This window comes from Chiroxiphia lanceolata, chromosome 4 (genome assembly GCF_009829145.1).
Source record: "Chiroxiphia lanceolata isolate bChiLan1 chromosome 4, bChiLan1.pri, whole genome shotgun sequence".
Taxonomy (NCBI): domain Eukaryota; kingdom Metazoa; phylum Chordata; class Aves; order Passeriformes; family Pipridae; genus Chiroxiphia; species Chiroxiphia lanceolata.
Window position 1 is genome coordinate 34,376,605 of NC_045640.1, and position 26,248 is coordinate 34,402,852.

Genomic DNA, 26,248 nt, shown 5'->3' on the forward strand with positions numbered 1-26,248 from the left:
TAAGCTGCGACATGGTTTTGATGATAGAGCTAAGCCAAGCTAACAGGCAGCTGCTGCCAAAAGAGTAGTACTGTGCCTCCTTCCTCACCCTTCATCATAGGTTGGTTCCTGGCCCTTCCCTTGTGCCAACACAGGCGCTTATCTCACCCAAGGGAGTCAGCTGTGGGAGCTAACCCAGTACAGAAGCATTCACTTCTTGTCCTGAGGGCTCACCTGGCTGTTCTGTTCTGTTGAGAGCCCCTGGAGCCCACCCACTCAGCAGCAGCTGGGTGCTCTGTCAGCTTAGCTGTGTCCTCAGTTGCACCACAGCACTTCACAACTTTGCCTTTTCCTGTCATTCCCTGTCCTCTTCTCTCTCAGCCTTCGTATCTACTCCATCTGCTTTTCTCGTAGATGTGTTAATGAGGTCCTTTTGGTCACCCTCAACATACGGAATACCCTTCCTGGAGCAATTGCTTCATCCTTCAAATCTCTCAAGGTTTCCTCTACCATGACACATATGGTAAACTGCCAGCTGATAATGCCCAGTTTAGTTGCTTATAGGAATTTTGGATTTCATTACTACAGTTAATGTGTCCATGTGTTAGCTTGAAACGGGCATACTCTGTCAGTTTATTTGAGAAGTTAAAATGGATTAAACTGTCACAGAATATATATTTTTCAAAAAAACCATAAAAAATTCCCAAAGCTATACCCTGAAGGAGATGTACTTCCCTAAGCTCATATATAAATACGAGAGGCTTATTTTCTTGTGCTTCACACCTTGGATCATCATTCATGCTTGTGCAAATGGACATAGCATTGCTACTAAGCAGTTTACAGGAACATCTTACAGAATTGTAGATTAGTGCCCCAGAGACATGAGAGAAGAGAGTCAGCACTTACATGAGCAGCTGAGCGTAGAGACTTAGGGATTTCTTTTCACCTAGCCTTTTTCACTGTTTGGGTTCTTTTTAGACACATGTGGAAGCATATCCTAAACATATCCTAATATCTTGGTATGCTAAACTTTTTTTTCCTATTCAGTTAAATAGAAACTGTGTAGAGAAACAGCAGTAAGTGAAGCTACATGTTGCCTTGAAAGCAATAAAATAAAATCATCTGTGTTTGCTATTTAAAAAAAAACCAACACAAACATGACAGAGGCATCTCTACACCATGCAACAGAGCACAGGACTTAACATACCACATTCATTGAATTACTTGTGGAATAGGAGGCAGCAGCTGTAGACTTGCATATTAGTACCGTTGCACCCCAAGTACTTAACCCTGTGGTAGGTGGTGCTAATTAGGTTGGACATGGTGCTAATTAGGTTAGATACAACACTGTGGTCACGCAAATACACAGTGCCCGTGACTCCGGCTCAGACCTGGCTGGAGGATTCTGCACATACTGCTGCATCAAGCCATATGTGCACATCCAGAGAGAGAAATCATGTGCCCGTGGCCTCTTGTTCATTACCCCTGTAGGCTTTAGCTGCAGTAACAGATGTATTGCCACATACAGGTGTCAGATGTGGCTTTGTGCCAGGGATTACCTCCTTTTCTGTTAAAACCAAAGATACTCTTTTAGTTGTGTATTTCGGGCTCTGAGTTGTTGCTGTGGTACAGTAATAGGCATCCAACATAGCTGCTTCTTAAAACTGTTCTGTTTTACTTCTTAATTAAGACCGTAAGTACTGAGAGGAGCAGGAAAGAAGGGAATGGTAATTTTTTCAGTCACCATAACTTTATAGAAATTGTGAATCTGCTGCAAGGTCATGGAGGCAGACAGCAGTATGGCAAAGAGAAAAGCACATTCTCCTCCAGTACATTTAGCAGGACACCTGCCTTCCCCCTTCAGTGAGACAAAGCAATGTTTCACGTTAGAGACATGACATGACTACAACATAAATTCTGTGTCTGTGTAACTGAATGGCAAGTATATCCCTAAAGCACTGACTGCAGAATTGCTGTATTTTTAAATAACTGATTAATATATTTGTAAGCACAGCATTCTTTCAAAAATAATTTCAACATTCAAGTTGATGTTTGTAAAAAGGCTGGTGATTATTAGTAAGAACAAGGTAAAATGAAGAAGCAAAACAAAAACATTGTTCAAGAGGCAGTGTTCAGAATGACCTCTGGGGTAGAGGGTACTAGAACATCTTTCTCCTTTTTTTTTATTTCTTAAAGGATCTCAAGTGGTCATTCTGGCAACTTCTCTGTGGTATTTCATTTCCATTTGACAGACAGATGAGAGAGAAGTTTTATTAGAATGTAGTGAGCCACCGATAATAATTAGAGAAGACTAGGGAAAATGTGGGCCCTCTCTGGAAGGAAATGAGGGACCTGGTTACTCAGGATATGGAGAAGGCTGAGGTACTCAACACGTTTTTTGCCACTGTCTTCACTGGCAAGTGCTCCAGCCACAGCTCCCAAGCTGTAGAAGGGACTGGGAGAGTGAAGAACCACCCACTGTAGGAGAAGAGCAGGTTCTGAGAACCTGGATGTGCACAAGTTCATGGGACCTGATTAAATACATCCACAGGTCCTGAGGGACCAGAGAAAGTGGACACTATTCACTGTATTTGAGAAGTCATGGCACTTCGAAATTTCCTCTGACTGGAAAAGGAGAAATGTAACCCCCATTTTTAAGAAGGGGAAAAAGGAAGACATGGAGAACTACAGGCCAGTCAGTCTCACCTTTCTATCTGGTAGGATCATGAAGCAGATCCTCCTGGAAACTGTGCTATGACACCTGAAAATAAGGAAGTGATTGGTGACAGCCAGCATGACTTCACTAAGGGCACATCATGCCTGACAAATTTATTGACCTTCTACAATGGGGTTACAGTGTTGATGGATAAGGAAAAAGCAACTGACATTATCTACCTGGATTTGTGCAAAGCATTTGACACTGTCCTGCATACCATCCTTGTTTGCAAACTAGAGAGACGTGGATTTGATGGATGGACCACTCGGCAGATAAGGAATTGGCTGGATAGTCACACTCAAAAGAGTTGCGGTCATTGCCCAATGTCCAAATGGAAGAATGACAAGTGGCATTCCTCAGGAGTTGCTATTGAGACTGGTGCTGTTTCACACCTTTGCAGGTGACGTGGACAGTGGGATTGAGTGCACCCTCAGCAAGTTTGCCAACAATAAAAAGCTGTGTGGTTTGGCCAACACACTGGAGGGAAGGTGTGCCATCAGAGAGACCTGGACAGACTTGAGAGGTGGATCTGTGTGAACCTCATGAAGTTCAACAAAGCCGAGTGCAAGGTCCTACAGCTAGGTTGGGGCAATCCCAAGCATGAATACAGGCTGGACAGAAATGGACTGTACCCCTCTACTCCGTGCTCATGAGACCCTACCTGGAACACTGCATCCAGCTCTCTGGGATCTCCAGCACAGGAAGGACATTGACCTGTGAGTCCAGAGGAGGACCACAAAGATGATCAGGAGCCACCTCTCCTATGAAGACAGGGTGAGAGAGTTGGGATTGTTCAGCCTGGAGAAGAGAGGTCTCTCTGAGGAGACCTGATTGTGGCCTTTCACTACTCAGAAAGGACCTGCAAGAGAGCTGGAGAGAGACTTTTCACAGGGGCATGTAGTGGTAGCACAAGGGAGAAAGGCTTTAAATGGAATGAGGTTAGGTTTAGATTAGATATTAGGAAGAAATTCTTTACTGTAAGGGTAGTGAAGCACTGGCACAGGTTGCCCAGAGCAGCTGTGCATGCCCCATCCATGGAAGTGTTCAAGGCCAGGTTGGACGGGGCTTTGAGCAACCTGGTCTAGTGGAAAGTGTCCCTGCCCATGGCAGGGAGGTTGGAACTAGATGATCTTCAAGGTCCCTTCCAACCCAAACAGTGCTATGATCTGTGATGACTGACCCGTGGAAAGTCACCAAGGAACTATGCAGCATAATACACTTGGACATAATGGATTAAGATATTACATCTATGAAATTATTAATATTATGAGAATAAATAGCTTCTTGATATTGGTGTGGTTGTTCCTCTTGTTTTGTAAATTGTTTAATGTCACAGGGAGAGATCCAGTTCCCTGAAGATTTGAGAAATCATTGTAAACTTTATAATGCCATCAACCTATTTTTTTTTTTTGTCCAAGGTATAGCAGTGATACTGAGCGCTCAATAGTAGGAACATAGATTTTAAGAAATAATATTGCTTAGCAAAGACACACACAGAGTAAGGAATCAAGAAAACAAAGTTGTGTATTTTTCAGGTTTTTTTAATTCTTTTTGGTGCTATCTTCAATTAGGTTTTTTCTCACTGTGTCTGCCAGGAAAATTTATGCATACACAGCATAAAGGCATGGCATTTAGCAAAAGACTTTTTAAGAGAGTCACACAAAAGCCAACATTATCCATGAAAACTATGTAAATATTTATAGGCAGTATATGTTTGATTTCTGTTCTTTAAAAAAATTATTTATTTATTTTTAAAATCCATCTGCTGCTAGCAGATGATAAATATTTAAATCAAATTTGTGCCTCGGATACAAGGGCACTATTTCTTCCAGAAGGGACATCATAAATTTGATACTGTAGGCTCAGCCTCAGTTCCCCAGCTGAAACAGCATAGCAGACACTCTCTTGGGGTGCATTCATAGACTTGTATGAAAAAGCTTCCTCTCTGGAAGGCTACAAACAAGTGATCATTTTGACTAATCTCCTTCAGGAGTTTTGCTAGAGGCTGGACTGGAATATGACTTCTGGAAAAATACCTGATTTTTGCCTTAAAGACTCCAAGCAATGGTGACTCTACCACCTTCTCAGGTAAGTTGTTCCAATGTCTACTTATCCCCCTGCTAAGAAATTGCATCATTTCAATCTTGAATTTGTCTCCAGTTTCCAGTCATTAGATCCTGTTATGTTTCTGTCTGCAAGACTAAAAAGCTTCCCCTACGATCAAGTGCTCTTTCTGTATGTGTATATCTGTGTACAGTGATCCAGTTACCATTCTTCTCTAACAGATTTAATAGATTTCTTAAATCTTATACCCTAGATGTTATTTTTCAACCTCTGGATAACTTTTTTCTGCCATCTATCTGATTTTTTTTCTAGGGCTTATATATTCTTCTTGAATCATGGGCACTCGTTTTTCTGGTCCTGTGTGTAGAGCAAGGTCACATCCTAATAGTTCTTTTTTCATACAGCCAATAACCAGTTATTATATATTACAGCTGACATTTGCTGGATACATTGCATATATCAATAGATTGGTAGATGAAGTCCCTAAAACTTTTAGGAACACTTACATTCTAAATATGTGTTTGCATTATCTAATGTGTGCTGTAAATTGAAGGAACAATGTCTACCAGATCTTCTGTCGTACAATGTCCCTTTTTGCCACTTAGATGATCCATAAATACTACTAATACATATAAATTTTAATTACCCATTTTCTAAACAAAGAGGGAAAGGCTATGTTGTAAAGAGTGAATTTTGTTCTTCCTGTAGGAGAAGTCCTACATTAGGAAGAGAACTATTCTATTGCTGTGCTCAAAGTAGAAGAGGAATAGAGGGAGGAATAGGGGCAAAGAAGCACTGAGAGAGCACGGCGCCAGTCTTCTGAGAAAACTCTGAGTGACTGCTTTCCTGGGTAGCAGGAGAGCAGAAACAGCACCCAGTTAGGAGTTTTACCCAGGAAGAGTTGAAATTTAGCAGAGCTGGCTGGCTTAAGTGTGGCCACATGAAAAACTGGTAAGAGAAACATTATCACTTAATAGCTTGTGCAGGTTTGAAATACACTTATTAGTATAGCTCATTCAACACATACAGAATCTGTTCTGATTATTGGTGTATGACTTCTAATTCCTGTGGTAGAGAATTATAAAATCACAAAAATCTTATTTGGGAAGGATGTCTGCAAGCTGTGTAGTCCAGCTCTGTGTTTGACACAGGCTGTTGCAAACAATCACTCAGGAAGGGACCTCCTTGGAAAATCTGAAAATTTTGTCCACATTTCATCCAACTACTTATCTACTACACCTATCCACGTTTTCTTGTTCTGCTATTATGCAGGCAAATCTTGTTCAGCTCTAACATGCACTCAATCAGGGAACACTTCTGTCAGGAAAAAAAAAAGATGCTTTTTCTTCTCCAGACTTCTTGAATTTAATTAATCATTGATCCTGTCTAACACAGGCTGTATGATTATGGATGCTGGCACATGAACGGTACAGGAGCAGGTAGGAGCATTCAAAGGGAACCACTTATGCACCACAGCTTTGTGGTGTAACCACACAACTCTAGCAGTTTGCCAGTGCAAAAAAAGCGAGGTCATTCTGCTTCTCCCCCTCCTCCTTGGCCGCACATTTCCACTTTTCTGGTGGTCGTGGTGAGCTGAACTAGAGGGAAACAAATCTCACCATAAAAAGTAAGTAATTATTAAACGGTTTCTTGAATAGCAGTGCCATTTGGGGCAGACTAACTGCTCCTTCCAGTGGCAGATAGCCATTTGGTTGAGAAATTTCATCCCCGAAGTACAGCTCCATAGCAGTTTATCCTTATCGAAGAGCTATCATGGTCTGTCCTGGTATTTTTGCAGCTGAACAGTGGGTTGGTTCAGGGAGCTTTGCAGCCAAGAACTAAGCTTGTCAAAAAAAAAAAAAAAATCTGCTCATTCTCCACTGATTTCAGGGAGTTGTTGTGGCTGAAAATTAATCACTATTTTATACAGTGAGTTTTCAGCTAAACTTGCAACCTGACTTGATGCAGTGTGCTGGTACATGTGGTGAGAAGGGGAAAGGATAACGGCTGGAACGTGAATCTGTGTCCTCAGACACGAACAATGTCCATGATTTCACTTGTTCTTTTCCTGAAGCACATTATTGATGTGACTTTTTCTGTTCTCAGTAGGTCTTAAGATTATTGTAAGATGTTGAAAGAGGCCTGTTGTGTATGGAGACATGCAGCGTCAATATTCTGTGTATCATTCTGGACTCGCTGATTATTGAATGACAACTTATGTTTGCAGGGACTGGCTCAGTGACCCAGATGGTCTCTTCCAGTCTTATGTTTTCAGCAGTATCCTTCCTAAGAGTGCCCTACTCTTAAAACTCTTGAGAATTAATTTTTCTTTATTGTGATGTTATTTTAGCCTTTTTCTAATTTGTTGCATTTAATACTATTCAATTCTTCACTGCTGTATTATTTTAACAGCAGAGAGAAACAGAGAGAGTGCTTTTGCTCTTAACTGTGCTAAAGATTTTCCCCAAATGCAGCCATTAGAGACCAGCTCCAGACAAAAAGCACAGGCATTTGATTTTTCAGCAATGTTAGATTTTGAGCTCCTGTCTGCAGTAATTAATTAGCATCATTGCTGAGCCGACTCCCTGCGGGACTGCATGATCATTAGTGCCAAAGCCAGGAAGAGAGCACGAACTCCTAAATCCCTGAGAAGGCTACTGCAGTAACTGTTGTCATCTATAGAGCATTTCAAGAACATTTCAAGTGACACTAGTAGAAAAGATTCACTTTCTTTTCTGTATGAGGGGCTTGCCCAGATTCAGTTAGTCTGCTGGCTGGGATTGGGCAAATCTACTTCCTGGGCAAGATTTTCTCAAAGGCTATCTAAAACCCAAAGGGTTGCTTTCAGCTACTTCATCTTAATTTTGCTGATATGCAGAGAGAACTATAGAAGACTTGAGAGACATCAGGGTACAAATCAATGATGATGTACAGTACTGGGGCTGCTGTGCCAAAAGCTAGCCCAAACCCAAATATCTGTCAGCTAAAAATCAAACTTAAGCCAGCAGAGACACAAATTAATCTAAACATGCCAAAATGAAGGTGCTGGCATGAAATTACACAACTTCCTTCAGGTGCAGAAAAACAGCAGACATTAGGAGTATTTATAAGTTGCTTTTATGAAATACTTTTTGTAGGCTTGGGATGCAGTGTAATATGGTTTAATCTCTTCTCTCATCCCCCATGCTTGTTTCAGAAGAGAACAAGAAATTTAATCCAAACAAAGGATTAAGAAATTTCAATAACTGGACTACTGCCATTATCCAAACAATGTGCCAGCTCTTTAAATGCTTGTTCTTGATTGAATTGAAGTCAATGACTACATCAGAGGGAGCAGAATTGGAATGTAGTAAAGAGGAAATGAAAAGTCTAGAAGAGCTACACAATTATTTTACCTATTACGTGCTTCTAGCAATGCATCCCATAAACAAAGCAGCTCTGAGAAAGGATCTCTCCTCACTGGAGAATAACTTTTGAGAGATGGACAGAAGAAAGAGAAATGAGATTTAATATAGATAAATGTAAAATAATATACCTGGGAAGGAATAACAGTCATCACATATACAAAATCAGGAGCTGCTGTTTAAAAACCAGTAATAGAGAGGAAGGCCTGGGAGGGATGGTTTGTAATTAATTACTGCAGACAGGAACTCAAAATCTAACACTGGGGCAAAAATCAAATACTTTCTTATTCTGGGCCAGCGCTTGAGGTTTGTTTCTATAGTGAGTGCATGGAGATCATTTATAAAAACAAGAGGGAGCTGGCAACAACACAAGCAAAATGTTAAACCTGTAGTTACCATGTTATTAATTTTATTTATAAGCTAGAGCCTTGAGAGCTGATACCATGAGCACAAGCTTGTGGTTTTCTATTTGGTGAATACAGTAAAACAATAAAATATCTCCAAGATGCAAGCTCCTGCTTAGTTTGTAAAAGGGTACTTTTTCTTTTCTTGCCCTCATATTTAAATGCAGAACAGTGGCTTAAAAGTGATCAGATATAACCTAGCCAAGACTGACCAAATAAACCTCCTTTAAGAAAAACATTACAGATGAAAACAGCATAGAGAGAATTAAGACAACAACTATTTCATAACTCAGTAAGAGGGAATCTGCTGGTAAGAAATGAAGGCCAAATGCTTTTATTTAGGTATGAAGTGTTGCTCAATAAATGCATTTAGCAGATAGTGAATCAAGATATCACAACTATCTGTGTTCCAGCAAAGACCAGATGAAACATTACTATGCTGAGAAGACAGTGTCATGTGAAAGCCTGCCAGACAACCCAGACGGAGTGCCATAAAGAACTGTCTGATTGCAAGACCTGATGGCTGTGTATTTAGAAGTTCATAGACTTGTAGATCAGAACGAAACAGAAATTGATTCTAGTCCTAGAAAAGGAAAGGAGGAAAACCCTAACAAGGTACAGTACGCAAAATATTAAAGATTTACAGGACTATTTCCTCTTGCTAGTGCTGTGAGCTAGTATCACAGGGTATTCCTGTCTTTAGTTCCTTACAGGCCATGCCAGAAAGGTGTCACATCTCCCCACTATAAGGCAGCCTTGAGGTGGCTGTCATTTCTTCCCAGGCTGGATATAGCTTGTGCTCAAACCACCAGGCTGTATGCAAGCACAGAAAGAGGCATTGACTATCCCAAGGACAACCTTTTCTCCTTCTGGGAAAAGGATGATGGATCATTTCTTAAAACCCTATATGTCAAAAAGCATTTGTTTTGATAAGTGCAAAACTAAGTATTTTTTAAAAGCTGCAAAAAATATGGCAATATAAAATTGAAATTTCATCTTCCATCTGAGAAGGCAGATAAAGCTATGTAATTAGTCGGGAAAGGGTCGCTATCTTTCTCCCCACAGCCTCCAGAGAATAAACTCCAGATAAGCTTTTCAGAGACTACAGAGATTCAACTGTAGAGGGTTTTAGTCTGTGAAAGAGGTTTGGAGCACACAATAATTAGCAGCTCGCAGCTGAATTTTGCTAGCTGTCACAGTATTTGTTGCTATCACTGCATGAAAGTCCCACTGTAGGTCTCCTGAGTCTTCCTAAATGTGTGCTGTAGTCTGATTTGTCCACATGGAACTTTTTAATAAAAAATTTTGTCAGTTTACAACACTTAAAGGCTTACAGCAAATCCCTTTTCTGTGGCAGAACACCACCTGGACAGAATGAGAAAATAAAGGCTTTTTTCAGGGACAAAGCAGGAACTGCTTTACTCTTTATACCATACCCGGGCCCTTACAATCCAGGGGAATTCAGTATGCTGGGAGAATCGATGGGTAACCTGCTAATCCAAATCCACATCTTCTTTGTGTCCTCCAGTCAGAGTCCCCCAAGAGTTCTTGTGTCCCCAAGAGTTCTGGCAGAAGACAGACCTTTTTTTAAGACTCGTCCTTCATCTCTGCTTGCTCACAGTTTTAGGTCTCGGTGAGAAAACTATAGAGACACTGGGAAAAAGACAGTAAATATAGTGCAATTGCTTTAAACTTAATTGAGATTCACCTATATTTTAAGAAAGCAAACATCAAGAACTGTCCAGGTTACCTGAAATTCAGTATGTGCTTGAGGACTGACACTGTTTCTGAGGTAGACTTCATTACTGCTGCTTTCCCAACTGCAGTCTCAGATTTGTATGAATTTCTTACAAATACTTCCAGCCTGTAATTATAGGATACTTGCTAGGATGCCCATGCACTGACTCTTTTCTCATCTAAGTCGGCTGTTCAAGTTGTTGGTCTGTGGGCTCTGATTTGTTTTCAACAGTTGATGTCTGTCCTGTTACTGCTTTTTATCTTTTTCAGGTGTGCTTTGCTTACCTTCTCAGCTCCCATGGCCTCCTGCCTCCCTACCTGCCTAGAACAACCTGCTGCTGGGAGCTATGTGCATAACATATATGCACTTAACAACATTTTCATTGTCTTTCAATCCAATTGCAAAGGTCATTTTCTTGGCTCATTGTCCCAGTCCTGTCCCTCCTCATTTCTTGCACAACGCTATTGGCTCCCTTTTCTTCACTGTGTGAAATACAAATGACTTCTCTTTACTTTCCAAGCCGTGTTTAATCTACATCACCAAGAAGTATCTCTCACTGCCATTTTATAAACAATCCCCATATTTTAAAGTTCTCTTGTACATTCACTTTCATGCTTTCATCCATGCTGCTCATTATGCATAGCACAAAATCTGTGTAAATACTCCTAAGCCCTTATTCCTCTGCTTTTCCAAGCCTCCCATCTCTGCCTCAAGGTTTGTCAAAGTCTAAGCATAGCTACATAACTGTTTTGCTAGATACACTTTCTTATGTGAACTAGTATCACCTCTTCTTCCTGCTCATCTTCTCTCTATAAGCTTAGTAATAAAAAGTAGTCACTTCAAAGTCAAAACAGCCTGTTGTTTTTATCTATACAATGCAAGCTACAATGAGAGTGGGTTTACATGTAATTTTAAAAGCAGTATTAATGAAAAAAACACAGCAAACCAGACTTTTTGTCTTGTTTGTAAGTATATCATATACTTCCAGAAGTAGTTCTAGCATAGGCTATTTAATTTGCCATACCAAAGTTGCTTAAATCTGTGGATTCCAGGAACAAATTTGCCACAGGAACTAAGAGAGAAAGAGGGGAACTGGAACTGTGCCTTTTCTGACAGATGACTGTTACTGGCTTAGTAGTATTAGCAGACTGCACTCTGAGGGGCTGTAGTCACTCTGATTCAGTCAGTGAGAACCATGCTCAACATGGTGTGATGGGGGCATGGTAGTGTTTTCTACAGGTCCCTTACCAGTATCACAGTCAAATTCACCCCCAGTGCTGACTGGACAAACATGTGGCCACGTGTCTTTTAGAATGAAGCTACATGTGGTTCTACACAATTCTGTTTTATTGGGAGCTAATATAGAATGGCATTTTTTCCCTGATTCTGTTCCTTTTGGAAATTCTGTTATTTTGTCATCTCGTGTAGGTAGAGTGAAGTGAATATTCTGTTCTAAGTTATACCTTCCAAAACCAATTGAAAGGATTGAGGCTGGAGCAGAATTTAGGCTAGTAGCCAGGGTATGCAATTTAAGATTCTTAGAGACTTAAGACATCACTGAGAGGTGGACAGAAAGCTAGAGAACTAAGATCTACATGCTTTCAATATTTAGCAGCTAGAAGATCACATTTTTATTCATGACCACAGAGCGTCTGTTTTATTCAGGAAAAATGGGTCTTGTCAAATAGCTTTGATATCGTTCTCTGGGAAGATTACAAGTACATTTGATAAAGATGACTATTGACATAATACACTAGAGTGTATGTAGGGCATTTATGTTATTCTATATGGCAGCTTACATAAAAGAGATGTATGGGAAGCAAACAAATCTCTTTTTCTGTATGGTTGTTTGCTATGTCACAGCTACCTGCAATATGCCTGCCTTCTTTTTATGTTTTCCGTTACTTTATCACCTTATAATGCCTCTAGTTTAAAGATGTCCAGTCTTTGCATAACTTCTACCATCTTGAAGTATTCAGAATACAAATAACGGGCACAGGAACCAAAGCAGTTTGTTAAAGATCTGTCCTTTTCTAGTTACACCTCAAAATGCCAAGGTAAATATGTCTTCTCTGTTTTAGAAAATAAGTATTATCAGTTTCCTAATTGAATGAATCAGTGATGCAACCATGGAACAAAGCTCATGAACTCTGAAAAAATGTCCAGCTATTATTTGCATGCTGTTGGACTAATCTCAAGGGAATCTATGGGTTGGATAGTGAAAGGGTGAAAACTAGTCTCAAAGTGCCCAGTAAGACTGCAGCCCCAGCAGTTATGAACACACGTGCCAGTTGATAGGAGAGAGCTTCAGTCCCTGTGTGATTATAATGAATCCCTCATGCCATTCACTGATAATAAGTTATACAAAGTTTTATCTCAGTGATTTCAGTACAATTCTCAGTAGATTTCTTAGAATTTCTCCATGTAGGCAATGAAAGACAAAACTGGGGTGCTTTTTTTAGCAGTCAGGAACAAAAAGCACTGATAATAAAATGTCTCTTTAATTGTCTAGTAGTTTGGCTAATTAAGGTGACAGGCAATGAAAGTTTCAGAATACTTACGCTTTTAAAAGGTGGAGTATACACCAAATAAACAGTGCTAGGTAGCTGACTCTAGTATTCAGAAAGACTTGATTCCCAAGCTGCAAACCCTATTAATTGTCTGGATGTTAAGTATTGATTTTAGTAGGTACATCATAGAAAGGCCTTTGACTTCAGTCACTCATAATATACACACTCTCTGAGTAAATCATACACAGATGAAATTTCTGACTACAGGTGAGGAAGGCTCCCTCCTTCTTTATCTGAAAAAGTCTCAGAGGCTACACATTATTGTCTTTTTACTCATGAATGTGTAGGGAGCTGGGGCTCTGAGTATTCATTTGGTGAGTGTGGGAAACAAGGCACTAGAGAAATTACTTTTAAAAAATCTGTTCAATTGACAGCACTCAAAACCTTTCATTTTCTTCAAAAGTATATTTTGATTGAGACAATATTACAAGAAAATAGGCATTGTGTATTTAACTTTATTTGCTTTGAGGGAGAAAAAATTAAATATAATTTTTAGTGGCTTAGTATTCACCTGATATCTCCTAAAGTAAAAAAGTGCAACCTGTATCATTTTTAAGAAAGTTTCTCAGGATTATGTACATGTCTGTAACAAGTGACTAGTGTTATCAACAGAGCTTTTAAGTGAAGGCTTTACTGTTATAGACTTGTCTGACTTGGATAACAAACTCTTTTAGTATTTCAGCTCATAAATCCGGAAGAGAAAGATACTGTTCTCTTGGGTCACTGACAGACTAAAAGAGAATCTTTGTTTGCAGAGCTCCCCAGAGTTAATACAGTAACTAGTTAATGATTTCACCATGGTAATTACTTTCTATGGTCTGTCAGTCAGGCAGTTTTAATGTATGCAGGATGGGCTGCATCAATTTTGTGCAATAGTACTATTTTGCCTACGTTCATGCTCTTTGTCTATCTGCCTGTCCATGACAAGTTTTGAATGTGTGGACCAATTTTTCTCAGTATCATAGAATCATAGAATGGTTTGGGTTGGAAGAGACCTTAAAGATCATCTAGTTCCAACCTCCCTGCCATGGGCAGGGACACCTTCCACCAGACAAGGTTGCTCACAGTAAAGAATTTCTTCCTAATATCTGGTCTAAACCTAACTTCATTCAGTTTAAAGCCATTCCCCCTTGTGCTATCACTACATGCCCTTGTGAAAAGTCTCTGGCTTTATTGTAGGCCCCCTTCAGGTACTGGAAGGCTGAAATCAGGTGTCCTCAGAGTCTTCTCTTCTCCAGGCTGAAAAATCCCAATTCTCTTAGCCTTTTCTCATAGGAGAGGTGCTCCATCCCTCTAATCATCTTGGTGGCCCTCCTCTGGACTTGCTCCAATAGGTTTATGTCCTTCCTGTGCTGGGAAAGAGCTACAGATGGGGTCTCACCAGAGCAGAGTAGAGGGGCAGAATCATCTCTCTTCCTGCTGGCCATGCTGCTTTTGATGCAGCCCAGGAAATGGGCTGCATCCAGTGCACATTGCTGGGTCGTGTTCAGCCTCTTGTCCACCAGCACCCCCAAGTCCTTCTCGGCAGGGCTGCTCTTGATCCGTGGGCCCACTTCTCAAGCTAGTCCAGGTCCCTCTGGATGGCATCCCATCCTTCAGGTGTGTCAACAGCACCAGTCAACTTGGTATCATCTGCAAATTTGCTGAGGGTACACTTGATCCCTTTATCTATGTCATTAGTGAAGATATTAAATAGCACTAGTCTCACTGTGGACCCCTGAGGGACACCGCTTGTCACTATGTCCATTGGGACTGAGTCGTTGGCCAGTGCCCTCTGGATGCAACTGATCGTCCAGCAGTTTCTTATCCACCTGACAGTCCAGCCATCAAATCCCTCTCTTTCCAATTTAGAGAGAAGGATGTTATGAGGGACTATGTCAAAGGCTTTACAGAATTCCAGATAAATGACATCTGTAGCCCACCTTGTCCACTGATGTAGTCACTCCATCATAGAAGGCCACTGCATTGGTCAGGCAGGACTTGCCCTTGGAGAAGCCGTGCTGGCTGTCTCAAACCACCTCCCTGTCCTCCTTGTGCCTTTAGCACAGCTTCTAGGAGATCTGTTCCATGACCTTTCTAGGCAGAGAGGTGAGGCTGACAGGTCTGTAGCTCCAAGGGTCCTCCTTTCTACCCTTTTTAAAGATGGGCACTATGTTTCCCTTCTTCTCCAGTCACCTGGGACTTCACCTGACTGCCATGACTTTTCAAATATCATGGAGAGTGGCTTGGCAGCTATATCAGCCAGTTTCCTCAGGACTCTGGGATGTATCTCATCGTGTCATAGACTTATGTACATTCAGATTCCTCAGGTGGTCATGAACCTAATCTTTACTTACAGTGGGAGGGAATTTGCACCCCCAGTCCCCATGCTGCTGTCCATGCAATCATAAGGTGTATGAAGAGAGGCTGCCATTGCAAATTGAGGCAAAAAAGTTGTTGAATACCTCAGCCTTTTCCTCATCCATTGTTACCAGTTTTATATGCCAAGTTTGAGAAGAAAACAGTTTTTAAATATTAAAACCAGTTGGAATCATGCAAGTTTTGTCAATATGGAGAGGTGGGTAGAGAGAAACTCATGTGAGGGCTCCCATGGTGCAAAGGTTTGGGACAGGGCTCAGCTATCACCATTTCCCTAAGGTACACTAATTGCTATATGTCTAATTCAGAAATTGCACATCATGTGCTATGTCTTGTCAAGCTCACAGGTAGGGGACAAGGTGGACTAAAATGTACATGCAAATGATAGCTGTGTATTTTTTAAAGGTGCATTTATTCACCATGAACTCACCAGAATCATGATTTAGTCCTACCCTGCACTAAATTCCAAATTCATGAGCTTTATACTACAGTTGCATCACAGATTCATATGTGCTTTATTCAAACAAAGGCATCTAATTATACCTCTTTTATAAAACTAGGAGAAGGCAGGTATAATCTTACATTTTGAGGTGTAATTAGAAAGGGACAGATCCTTGATAAAATTCTTTTGTTCCCATACCTATTGTTTTGGTATTCTGAATACCACAAGACATTAGAAATTATGCAAATATTGGACTTTTTTTGAACATGAGTTCATTGAGTATGTTTGCCAGTGTTTGTAAAGGACTCTGGCACTCAGTTGGAGTGCTGACATTGGTTTCAATTAGTGTGTGATGAGTTCCTTTGTCGTTGAAAGCATCATGTTTAAAGGTATAAATAGGCAAAGTAACTGGCTAATAAAATGTAAAGTGAAAAAAAATCAGTTTTAATATGTTTGTAGGAGCTAGGTCATGACTTTTTTCAGCACAACAGTTGGAGTCACAGCTTGGAGAAACTTGAGAACATCTGTTATTTCTGTTGAAAAATACAAGTACATTGAGTAACTCACACCTTTGAAATTCCTTTATGGGGGTGGAAGACAACTCCTCTCTGAGACAAAGCTGATTTACTCAGGATTTGGAGAACATTTGACTGGTTCATCCTTTAGGTCTCTCATAATTCAGGCACAAATGTTCTTTGGAAGGAAGCTTGGAAAAGGTTTTTTTTCCTCTAGGGTTAGTTAATTCCAGAAGGAAAGGCTAAAATGTCTTACAAATTTGCAATATGTAGCACTTAATTTTGCATATAAGCTTATTTAGTTTGTAAAATACATGAAGTTGCTGTCTTAAAAAAAAAATCAAAACAACAAAAAACCAGAAGAAATCTACTTACAACTGATCTGTGATCCAATACTAATTTTCTTTTGTACATCTTAAATGCAACTATCTTACTGTATATTTTTGTAATAGATTTTGGTAAATCTATTTTCTTTTGTAGTAAGTCCTAGGAAAAAATCAGCAGGAGCTGAAAACATTTCTTATAATCAACACACCTATCATATATGCATACATGTTACACCCCTGGGCATATACATCACAACACATAATTCAAAGATGTTCTTTTTTTTTTTTTTTTAAACCTATGAATATATGTCCTTTGTGTCATCACACACCAAGGACTCTGTGTTTTACAAACACACTCACATATTCCATCGACCCTTTAACTAGCATCAGCTAAGAGGCTTTTGTTTTGTGGGCTCATGAAAAGGGTCTGAGTGACAGCCATTTGAGAATGAAGATTCCTGGACAGGCCAATGTGCCCGAAATACCAAGGAGAGCATATTACCTTTCATAGCAGACATACTGGCCTTCCTAGCAGACAGTAAAGGAGGGGGCAGAGAGAAGGTGACAGAAATGTGGAAAGAGATGTAGTAGTGGTAGGAGCATGGATTGTAGAAGAAATATTTTTGGGTGTGAAAGGTGGTGAGTGTAGGAAGCAAATAATCAGTATGACTGGGAAGGGGGATTTCTATGAAAGAAACTGTTCTGTGCCTTATTCCCTTTTTATCTCTAGACTAGGTGTCTGTTTAGGTGATGCCTCCTGTGACATAGTGGTTTTGCTGCAAGTAGTGTATAATGTAACAATTTTGGCAAATGGGAAGCTGCAATCCTCCTTGGGAAAGTTAATCCATTGAACAGAATGTGGTAGCTGAACAGTAACTCCCCAGAAACCCTACAACAATTTACACAGGAAAAGTTTAGTTATAGATTAACCCCAGATGAGGGGGTTTGATTGCTTAGGCAAACTTAATATCAATTCAGTATAACTGAGAATAACATATTTTGTTCTACTTTTCCTAATAGAATAGAAATATTTCAGGAAAACTGTGATTTGGACACTTCATTTTCCAGGGGAAAAAAAGGCAAAACATTTTGTAGAACTTTCCTGACTTTCTCTAAATCAAACAATATTGTGTATAATTTAGATTAGGTTTAGGACAAATGAGAAAATGACAGATAACTTAGAATGTTCTTTATTTTTCATGTTGGTTTTAGCTCCTGTTCTAGCTCCTGTTTCTTTAGTGTAGCTTAGTGAGTTTTTGTGGTGATTTTAATTTCTTCTGCATGTGCAACATCTTGTTATCTGTCTCACGCAACAACCCATATTTCTCTCTCACATCGTCTTGATGTCTCTTCCTATCAGTCTCCCTCATTTCTATATATTTTTTTTATTCTCTGCATTCATTTTTACTCTTTCTTTCTCACCAAATTGACCAAAAGCTCTATCTCATGTGGTTTTCTAGTGCTATTTTAAACTGCAATTCCAGCCTGCCATTAACTTCTCATTCTCTCCCTCAGAATCACATACTGACTTTTCTCTCACATTTTTAGAAAGCAGGTCCTTCAGTTTCCTTCCCTCTTCACTCAGCCATGATTTTATTTTTCTAGATCAAGACTTCTGTGGTTTTTTCCCTCAGTTATTTTTCTTCCAACTTCAACTTTTCCCCTAGGAGGTAGAACAAGATAGTAAGTTTTGCCCCTTGGATGGCATTCCTCTCTAAATGAGGAAGGTTATTTCTGTTCTCGATGGTGTTTAGTCATTAACAGAGACAGTTTGCTTTGCAAATATTTGTCAATAATTTAGTTAAATAGTAACAAAAAGTAAACTGTTTGATTGCAAATCCAAAATTCCTTCTCCTATAGTGGTTCAAGTGGTTTAGGTCATACATAAAAGGGAATTTCAGGTTACAGAGTAAAATATTTTAAAAAGTGCTTTTTAGTATGAACTTGTGTATAGGCTGCAAGAACAATTACAAAAATATTCCTATTAGAAAGTGCATTAACAACCAGAAAATAAAAGTTACAAGTTACCTTATTAATACTTTAAAATATATTTAACTGAAAGAATACACATATTAGACTTTAGGTAATACAAAGCTTATTTTTCCCCAGAGAAAAAGAAATCATGGCCAGAGTACATTAGTAGAGATAATTAGAGATTTGTTTCTTTTCTACCTCCCAAGGTAAGGCTTAATCCTCTCTTTATTGAGAGCCAAGTGTTAGTCAAGGAGCCTGCTGCACAGATTTGGCACTGGGATTTAGCTCATATTTTCAGTATTCTGGGAAGCAGCTATCCTATGATTTTATAGTCTGCATTGCTTTTTATTTTATTCTGCACTGTAATGCCCTGGCATGGATTCATGATACATTTGCTAGCTTATATCATGATATAGTGTGAGGCTTTTCGTTCATGACCAGTAAACCTCCAGAGCTCTTCTGTCCTTTAGCACAGAAGGGGGTTTGTATTGGGGACACAATGAATGGCACAGTCTGTGAATGAGAATAAACCGATTATCCCAGAACAATTCTACCTTTGAGCATTTCAGCATCATGTTGCCCCATTGTCAAGTGTGCTTTAAGGATAAATGCCAAACAAATTTGGGGTTCATTTGAGTGGGGCAGATATTAAGCAAATTGGTCTTCTGTCTTTCTTATTTCCAAACTGTGGTTTGCAGCCTTGTTGTAAACTGGTTGGCTCTTTTAATTTCCAGGTTAGATGAGAAAGAGAAATGTAGCAAAGAGAGAAAAGTACATACTGAGGTTAAGTTTGGGTTTTTTTTTTTTAAAGGCCTAAAGGTTAGATCTACAAATGTATTAAAATGATATTTATGTGTGTGATGTTAAAATTTGCTCTCAAGTGAAATTTTGCACTGAAGGATCTGTAACCCGCAGGTGCCAGCTTCTCTGATAGTAAAGTTCCCACATAGCATGTGCCCAGGGGTGCCTCAGACTTGCTGGTGCTGGAGAGCTCTGGGTCTCTCTCATCTGTGTAGGTCTCAGTGAGGTTCATACATGAGGTAACTCCTTCATAACTGGAAATTCCTCCAGTCACCCTCCTGGGCTTAATGAACACAGGGTTCATGCGAAATACAGCTAGCTCAGAAACAGGTAGTGGTACTTTTCAGGAGAAGAAATATGGAGCAAGGGACACTCTGTAGACCTGGGAGAACAGCTTAATAATAATACTTAATAAACCAACCTGTGGATGCCTGATTCATACTTAACTGTGTCATTTGGATACCAGTCCAGAAAGAGAAGTGGATGATCTAAAGATGAGCATGTCTGGAAGGGATGGATATTCGGTGGATATGGGTGTCCAGGTGACCCCATGTGACAGAGGCCTGTTCCTACATGGTGGTTTGAAGGATCGTGTAGAGAAAGGGTAGAGAAAATGTTTTGCTGCTTGCTGGGTTGACTTGCTATGGATATTTTTTTTTGTGTTTAAAATGAAGTTGACATAGAAAAGTTTTATTTATTATGTTATGCTGGTAAAAAGGCAAGAATGGCCTGTAATCTCTCTTTGTTTGTCCAACAGCTTAATAATTAGAGCATTAATGCAGACAGCAGGTACACAAAGTCCATTTAATTTACTGCTTGCAGGAATCCGAAATGCAATGCCCTTATTGCCAGTCTATAAAATGTTCTAGTGTTCTGCTTACTGAATTCCCTATAGTGAAGTTTTGCATTAAATGATTAAATATGCTTTGGACCGGGAAGAGTGAGTGTTTCACTTGCTAGTGAGAGTACTCCCAAAGAAAAGGGAAGGTAGGGGAGCCTGGTTCTTATGAATAGTTAATGTAGGATAGTTGCCAGAAGAAGGACTGAAATCCATGTGTCCTCCCTTGTGCAGATCTAACCACCAGGTTGTAGAGGTTACTCTCTTTACATGCAAAAATTAAAAATTGGGTCATTCAATTCCATATTTTCACACTGGGTAGAGGAACAGCTCCTCACTGCTACTCCTGAACTTGGTGATGTGTGGTGGTGAGAGTATTTTTTGTGGAGTTTTGCAGCATTTAAAGCAAAAATCTCCATGTTTGGTTGGGAAGTGGTTTTGTTTGTTTATAGGAAGTGCTACTATGGTAACTCAGCAGTTTCCACAAGAACATACCTGTTCACCAAAAGCTTCTCCAGTGTAAATGGCATTCCTAGTCAAAAGCAAGTACATGTCACGTGTGTAAGTGTACCCAACAACTGGGACACTCATTCAAAATCCAGCAGACAGAGGTCAAAATCAGCTTGAATAGAGTCTCTTTGATCTCAGCCGAACAACCAAAACTGTTTGCTCTTCTGGAATGAGCAAGTCTATATCATTTTATTCCTGTAGGTTTTTTTAAAGCATACGGGTCCATCTCAAAGCAAAACAAACTATTTTTCTGAAACCACCACAAATCTTTGTAATAGCAGAAAGCAGTCTGTTTCCTACCTTCTGATTAAAAAGCACTGAATGTCTTTTGTACACATCAGGAGAGTACAGGCCCTCTTTTCACCATAGGGATAGGAAACTGTTGCGGGATTGGCTCGCTGCAGAGGTATAACCCTGAATTAGCAGGAAGGAGGCTTAATGAAACCTGAGTACCTAATTACCCCTCAGCTGTGCCTGGAAGTATGAGGAACCTGTGGTGGCGGCTGGGAAGGTGGGTAGGAAAGACCTGTGAGAGGAGGAAAAACTCACTATAGTGACAGGGAGCTGCAGGAACCTAACTGGGGGCAGGAGTTTTACCATTTGTGCTTTGAGTGAGAGAAGGCTGGGATCAATTAGGAGTTCTGCAGAGAACTGTGGTATGAGAGGGGCAGACGTATTTGATTTGCAGTGATGTTTAACAAGACATATGAAAGTTGAGAGGGCTGTGCTCCTCTGTGAGAAGTGTTGCAACAAGGCCTTGGTGACCACTCTGAAGGAGGCTCACTCTTTTTTTGTGGTGCTTGCACTTAAATCTTGATGGGGGTTCCAGTTTGCACAGGATTTGCAGGATTTGTATGGCAGCACTGGTGTGGAAAGTTGTTGTTTGCACATAGAGATCAGCTTGAACAAAGGGATAAGTTGAGTGGTTTCTTGGAAAGAGGCTGATACTTTTGATGACTTGCACCACAGATTAACCTTTTTTCCCTTCCTCAAAAAAGATGTAGCAAGGTCTATGCATGTCTTTGGCAGGGCAGTGGGTGCTACATAACTTTTGTACTCGTGTTTCTGAGACAGTGCTTTTTCCAGTTTTCTGACATTCATAAACAGTGTCTTCTCTGTCCCTGCCCAAGTATACTGAGTGAGTGCTTATGGATTTCTTTCTAATGCCTGAGAAGGAGGCTTTTGAAACTTTGCTTTCCAGAAGAGATACAGGCAGCATGGCTGACAGACTGGTCATTACCACTGGGAATTTTTGACTGTAGGACTTGTTTGCTCCAGAGGCCTACCTGAACCTGGAACTTGTGACTTAAAAGGGTTGTTGGTATATCCCTCATATACCCCATCAGTCAGTGTGAGCAAGGGAGCTTGTTTTTTTGTCTCTATAGTTCTGAGTAGTTCAACTCTGAGAAAGACACAAAAATGATGCAAGATTTTCTATTCTAAGCTAATTAATAGTATCTATAATAGCATTGTGAGCAAGTCTGTTGGTTACCTGAGGCCTTTTTATAGCCAAAGAGTTAATTGCTGATAACACAGAGCACATCTTCATCATGTTGGTGTGGTGTAAAACCTGAATCTTGTCACAAAACTCTTGCACAGGACAAGTCTAAATTCAGGAAATCTAGGTAATCTCAGTGGCTACTGTTTGAGTTTGCACATTATCAGCTAGCTAGCTTTGCTAGATTGTTCTGGTTCAATTTAGAAGTAAACTAAAAATGAAGCATTTAATTTATTTAGAGAAGATCTATTCTACTTTTGTCTAGAACAATTTTCTCTTTTGCAAAAACAAAATGGTCTCCCTGTAGCTAGGATACATATTTTACCTTACCATATAAAGGTTCTCAGCTGCTTTTCCCCTTCTAACTTTTAAATGGGAATTTTCTTTCTTCACCCTCAATGATTAAAGGAGCATATATTAGAAATTGTGTTTGATTTCTCTCACAAACCAGGGCTGAACAAAGAATCATTGCTGTTTATCTTCTAATCATTCAGAACTTTTGTCTTCTACTGTGGTAGTGTACGATATTGAAATGTTAGCTTCTACGAATTGGCAGAACTGAGGTATTCTAATAAGAAATCCAACTAAAACTGGTTCATTAAAACTGGTTCTATTCTTGTTAAATATTAACTTTAAATTTAAATTACATGCTGGAAACAATCATATTAGAAGCACTTCTATGATTAAGAAGTTATTAAGAGTCACTAAAATCCTCCTTATGCATACTTATGTCTTATACTTTTATCTGTGTGTCTTAAAGCTCTAATGGCACTAGAAATAATTTCTCACAATGCAGCTCTCCATAATTCCCACTGGTATGCTGAAAGATAGCATTAAGAACATCATTAAGAGCATAGTCTCTCTACGTTCCCATAACCTCTCTGGTAATTTGCATGTAGCTGTCTAAACTACAGCAAAGTTAATATTTACAGCAAGTTAATACATTGCTAATAGAAATGTGAAGGACACTTACTCCTCCTGGTTATTAATATTATTGGCTGGGCACAGACGTGTTTTCATAGGATTTGTTTGCTTGCTAGGTATGTGCTAATGACAAGTGCACTCAGACTCTTGCTGGACACATTCAATTTGTAAGAGCACTCTGTCCTAAAAGCTCGATTATATATCAAGATGGGAAACCCTTTCATGTTTCCAAATGTCCCTGTAGAGTGGTGTTGGGAGCAATAACAGGCAGGCTTTACTCTAGATAAACATAATGTATGGATCGTAGACCAACAGCGTTGGCTGAGCCCATGGGGTATGTACAGCTCCTTCGGGAGACATGCGTGTTCTGTGGGTCTAGGAGTGGGCCATGAGGGTACAACCCACACACAGTGAAGAAGTGATTTCTGTTTGGCAGAGCAGTTGAATTAGCCTTTCTGTACATTCAGGCATGCACTGCTTTGTTTGATGATCAAAAACTGGAAGATAGGTTTAGATGAAATTACAGGACTTGATAAGCTGGTACTCAAGGCATGAATCTATTCTGCCTGTCCTACCAGGCTGCTGCTTTTATTTGCTGGTAAGGTAAGGAACTATGCTATAGTCTTTCCAGATGTGATGAAACAAATATTTTGTTAGAATAGAACACATTTGCATGTATTTGCTACAGTCTTGAAGAGACATGTTAGCTTCCATCAGATGGCAAGGTGGTAAATTTCATTGATTTAACTTGCTTCTCACTGCTGGCAGCCTTCTGTGCCTTACAGATCTGTTTTTACTGAGACCATTTCTAATGCTTAAAAGTTGGAAGCGGTTTTAAGTTGTTTATTTAAAAGCTGTCAGAGAGCTAAGGAGAATGAATGTTTTCTTAAAGTAGCCTCAGGCTTCCCATCTGATCCTGGGCTGTGCTACTGCTAAGAATGGGGACACAACTTAAGAGCAGAGAAAGAGTGTGTTGTTACTTAGCACAGCATCTAGTTTTCCTGTACACTGGTTGGAGCCTGAATGAACTTTTGCAATAATATTAAATGAGGCTTTTTCATCAGCCCCTCAGGGAAACTGTTACGGAAGGTTTTAATCTTTTCTTTTTGACTTAAAGTCCTTCAGGATCAGGCACTAACACTTTGTGTGCTGTCTTAGCATGTCTTGAAGCACTGCTCCATTTGTGCCTGGGATCACTGAGTAGTTGTATAATGAAAGGGAAAACAAATGGTAAATGACTCCCAGTTGCTTTGGTTGTGCTAACTGCACTTAGGTATTTGCTTAAGTGAAAGCTTTTAGCAGGAATAGCTATGCATACAGAAACAAATTCAAGTTTTGAGAGTTCTACCTAAAATTTCTGTTTGCTTCCACAACAGCTGTAAGGATGAAATAAACAGAATAGTCTGACAGGAACCATATGCCCTTTCTCATGTTAGAGCTATAACGATCAACTTGTTGTACATTATTGCACTCACAATAAAATGTTTGTAAGCTACGTAATAAAGGCATTTAGCAGTTAGTCTCTCAGATACTGAAGAACTCAAGATGCATTTAATAGGAAATCTTTCAAACAGTCAGCTTGGGTCATAAGGAAAATTGTAATATAAGAAAGGTAAGCATAATGTTAATCGATACTCTATTGTAACTTCCTCTGCGGTATGTAACCAGTTGGTTTGGTTTATGAATACACATAAACTGTGTCTGGAAATAACCCCCTGAATGTCTCTTATTTAAATGGAGAGGAAACTTATTTGTGGGGAAACTGCCTGGAATGGTTGTTCATTGCTTCTCTAGTATTTGATCATGGTTTTGCAGAAATACACTTTTACACTTTGCTTTTTTAAATACATGGCAACAGAAAATATTATGTATGTGAATGACTTTTTATATGATTTCTTTGAAAGAACAAGTCCTACTTGAAAAGAAGTAAATCTGGCAAGTAAGGGCTAAGTTGTGGTACAATAAATGATTCTAGCTTTTTGAAAAGGAATACCTAGAGACATAGCAGCATTAGAATAAGCCCCCTATTCTACAGTTATAATAAGCTTAAAAATGCTACCACAGCCCTTTATAACACACACCTTCTTAGTGTTGAGCTTCTAATGTAATTTAGATGACTGTCAGATCTGACTTTTAAGAAATTAAGTAGTGGCAAGTATAGCAAATTCTGACTTCATTGCCATATATATAAGCCCATTCCTCAGCTTGATGACCTGTTACAAAATCTGAGAAATTTTATATTTGAGTACTTACAGGATATCAGTAAAGGAGCAGAGTTCTACTACAGCTTTCCAAAAACTGAGAGAGAGAGAGAGAGAGAGAAATACAATAGAGACTTAAGGGGAGGTGGTTTAATTCTGCTTCACTTGCATTTAGTTCTTGAGGGTTATGTTTCCTATTTCTTTTGGCTTTCCAGTTGTGCCTGACATTGTAGCATAAGGAGGGTTTATACAACTCTCAGAGCTTGTTCCTAAGTAATCTTTTAGAGACATGGATTTTTTAATTGATTTTTTTTTTTCACAACCCTGTTAGAATAATAAAATGAAGGCAGCTATTCTTTACCTGAAGACATATCAACCTAGTGGCATTTGCCTTCAGATTAGGAATATAAAGCAGCAGGAGACTGATTAAAGCAAAATCTTGTTTCCTTGCAAATGTTACCACTGTCATGTCATTCTAAGTTCTGGTTTGTGTTGTTATTGACCTTGGGCGCTTCAGTGGTGCCTGAGTTAGAAAGAAAGATGGCTATTATTATTATTATTAATCAATACCTACAGAGGACATCTGGGACAAATTCTGATATATTCTGAAGGGACAATCAGGACTATTTGGAACAGAATGGATATTGGCAATATTACTTCCTGGGAAGGAAGGAAGGAAGCAAAGAGTGCCTAGCCTTCTATATCTAAGTGTGATGTTGGTGCTGCAATAAGAGATCCTGAAGTCAAGATTTTTTTTCCCTTTTTTTTTCCCACCTGGATGTCTTGTTTAGAGAAAATGATGTTATGTGACAGGGTTACAGCTGAAGTTGATAAAAGGTATCATTCAGTTCAGAATTGCTTATTTTGGCACAAAAATAAAATAAAAATAGCTAATGCAATTTTAAAAAATCTTTTGAATTCAAAGCTAGGGGATAGGTAGCAATGACTGTGATTATGGGTTTTGAGATTTATAGCTCACTAGTTAT

General features: G+C 39.5%; 1 long non-coding RNA gene across 2 annotated transcripts in view; it reads left to right on the forward strand.

The window, feature by feature from the left end:
- Positions 1 to 26,248, forward strand: part of LOC116785996 — a 50,482-nt gene continuing 24,234 nt past the window's right edge. Inside the window, exons 1-2 of one of the 2 annotated variants that reach the window (XR_004356789.1) lie at positions 1 to 100; positions 4,686 to 4,783. This is a non-coding gene — a long non-coding RNA (uncharacterized LOC116785996). Of the gene's footprint in view, positions 101 to 4,685; positions 4,784 to 21,062; positions 21,151 to 26,248 lie in introns of those variants that run through there. The other variant, XR_004356787.1, reaches the window with a different exon arrangement.